The 3,366-nt window shown below is 30.3% G+C and overlaps 1 long non-coding RNA gene across 1 annotated transcript; it reads right to left on the bottom strand.

Annotated features, from left to right (window-relative positions):
- Positions 1-357: 357 nt before the first annotated feature.
- On the bottom strand, positions 358-3,097 carry LOC145571495 (uncharacterized). Its single transcript, XR_014096589.1, has 4 exons — positions 2,867-3,097; positions 2,615-2,732; positions 1,669-1,821; positions 358-625 (listed from the first exon to the last, which is right to left on the bottom strand). It is a non-coding gene; the product is annotated as an uncharacterized LOC145571495 (long non-coding RNA).
- Between the last annotated feature and the right edge of the window lie 269 nt (positions 3,098-3,366).

The raw sequence follows: 3,366 nt of genomic DNA, 5'->3' as shown, positions 1-3,366 counted from the left end.
GGAGACATTTTTAGGTGTCTATAGTAACACTTACTTATCTTTGGTAACACTTTATCAATAATATGGTAACACTTTATCCGACATTGGTATCACTTTTGTGAACTAATGTAACACCTTCTTAATTATTAAGTAACATTTTTCAAACATCTTTTGACATATAGTATCATTATATTTGATATTATGTATCACTTTTTGCAAACTAATGTAGCACCTTGTTAGTTAATAGGTAACATTTTTACTACAACTACTACTAATACTATATAATTATTTAAATATGAAACTTTTTTATTTTTTCAAAGAAATAAAAAGAATATTAACATGTACAACCACAAATGTGAAATAACATATACTAGACAATGATTTGTAATTATAATTTCATATTTTCTAACAAAAAATAACCATAAACATCAATTCTTTTAGCTATATAAACAATCTAAAAATCCAAACAAAAAGAAAGTCAATAGCAATAGCAATAGCAATAGCATCATTAACAATAGCAGACAGCAGCAGCAGTCAGCACCTCGACGGTAACAGTGACAGCAGCAGTCAGCGATAACAGTGACAACAACAGTCGGCGGTAACAGTGACAACAGCAACATCAGTACATCTTGTACTATCTATCTCCCTAGACATCGACAAAAATAAAATTATAGAAATGAGACTATGAGGGGAAGCAAATGAACAGTTTAAACATTAGGCGTTGATAACGAGGGTTTTAGTGAAGGAGAAGAAGGAACCCCTTAAAACAATAAAGAAAAATAAAATAAAAATTATACTACCCACCCACGTATATATACACCTACCACCATATTAAGAGACCATATGTCTCTAATGTATGGTGTCTTTGATCTTATCAATTCTTTATTATATCTAAGAAACCATACATCTCTATTGTGTGGTATCTTATAGTTTTTCTAAGAAACCACATTTCTCAAATATATGGTTCTTTAATCTAAGAAACCTAAGAAGTATTTTTAATGGTGAGTTAGATGTGGTTCCTTATCCCATTTTTGTAGTAGTGGTACACTTCCATATTGAATATTCTTGCGATTACCTGGCATGTACGCTGTTGCTAATCCTATATATATGGATGGCACAAAGTGCTCTAACTATTCTATATCAAACTCACCTTAGCCAATTCATACTTACTCCAGTTCATCTTTATAAATTTTAGAGCTATCACCATCCCTCTTAATCCAATCAGTGAGCTTATTCAGGTACACTTTCTTGACGTTATCTGTTTTCAATTTTTTTTTTTAAATTTTTTGTGGTTTTACAATTTAATGAGATAATTGCTTTTCATTTTTATGATTTCTAGCATATGTAACTTGTTTGTCTGTGGCTTTTTAAGAGGTCACTCCCAATATCTATGACAGTTTTTGAAAGTTTACGTGGTGGAAGAAATATCAGTATTTTGTCACCTATAAAAGGCATCCTATGAGATGTACTATTGCATTCAGGTGATTCATTACAGGAAATTTAGATCTTAGAATTCATAGAATCAAAGTTTCTTAATCAGAAAGTTAGGAGAAAACCCAAAACAATCATTGAAATCAGAATTTCATAACTGAAGTTATAAGTATCATAAAAGTAACTCGATCTGACCCAATTTCTTCTATGATCTGCCAAGAGAAAAAAATGTGAAAACACCTAAAACAATCAACTTACCAGGGCTAGAAGAGCATCTTTTTCTTTGTAAAAATATTTCATGGTAAACTTGATAAAAAGATATAGAGGTTGAATTCGATGTCAAACTGCAAGTGTCTCAGATATAGGAGTCGTCATACGTTAATTCACCACTTTTTCCAGCCTAGTTAGAACCTTCAAACATAAAATGAAATATCATCAACGACATGGCACAACTAGCCTATTCCTTTTTATTTCTTCAATATTCTTATTTAACATGTTAGCGTCATCATTTCATGATACTTCCATTAAAAGTTAACCAAATATCATACTCCGTATATTCGTATAACATTTTGATAACTCCCATATTTCACTTAACAAGACCACCTGATATACATTCTGAAAATAAAGTCCGCATTTCACCAATTAAACTTCAAATTTAGTAATGCCTCACAAAATTAAAAAAAATTGCAGAAATTAAAGAGATTGATTCAATTTGACATGATTTGAAACTCACATGGATAAAAAAACACCCACATGAGAAGTACAGTTCAATTTCTCACAAAAATTCATCCTTCAACATATTACACATAATTTCACAACAATCAAAGTATTTAATACCCATTGTAAAAAATATTAGTTCAAACTCAACCAATCCACGGGATAATAACCCACTATTTTTTCATTTCAATTTCCTGATCAAGTTGTTGTTCACCAATTGTCACCCAATTTTGCAACAACACAACAATATACACTGATATTCATGATTGATTTCAGCACATGAGCAATGCAAGACAACCATTTCATAAGCTAATTTTTTAAACCGGTGAAGAGGCAATTGGAAAAGACATTCTTATCAAATTATTGATCGAAGCTCAAATTAATATAAAATAAACCCAAGTTATTTCAAGTTAAAATAATTAATAGATGAAATGAAAAGATTGTTTCGCAAATTAAAAATCCAAAATTTAAAAGAAAACAAACCTACTTTCAATCCGAACCCAATTGAGATGATGTTTTTCGCACGGTTTAGGGGGCGCTTGAGTCAGCCGCCGGTAAACTAATACAACTGGATTGGTTGATGAAAAGGAAACCCCAACGAACATCTAGATTCAGAAATCGATCTTAGTACTTTAGGGTTTATATGATAATCTTTTACGAACAGAGAAAATTGAATTCAGTAATTAACGATGAACCCTAGATTTGGAAATGGAAAATCGATGATTTAATAACACATTACCTCGTAAGCTGCTTCAAATCTTCAATAAAGGATAAAGCTCAAATTTGCGAAGGATCGAAGAAAGTTCAAAAATCGCTTCAATGTAGGAAAAATATTAGAAAGTCGTTTCAAGGGAGGTGAATTTAGAGCACGGGCTTCGATGGTAACTTGATGGTATGAGCTTTAATGGAGTCATAGTACATTAGAAAAGGATAATGAGAAAATGTGGTTTGGGAATGAAATTAGGGGAAACGTTTTTTTTCATATTAGGATCAAAATCGTCATAGCACTATAAATAAGGTTTATTGATTTTTTTTTTTTTTTTTTTTTTTTTTTTTTTTTTTTTTTTTATTTTTTTTATTTTTAGGAAAAAGTAGACAAGAATTTTTTTCTTAAGGGCATCCTTATTTTCATGTTCCATCTTTTATAGGTTAGAAATATAGAAATAGATAGATTCATAGATAATAATATAAATATTTAACAAAACTACGGTAACACTTCTTAGTGTTACCATAAAATAT

The sequence above is a fragment of the Chenopodium album genome, chromosome 1 (genome assembly GCF_948465745.1).
Source record: "Chenopodium album chromosome 1, dcCheAlbu1.1, whole genome shotgun sequence".
NCBI lineage: Eukaryota > Viridiplantae > Streptophyta > Magnoliopsida > Caryophyllales > Amaranthaceae > Chenopodium > Chenopodium album.
This window is presented reverse-complemented; position numbering and strand designations above follow the sequence as displayed.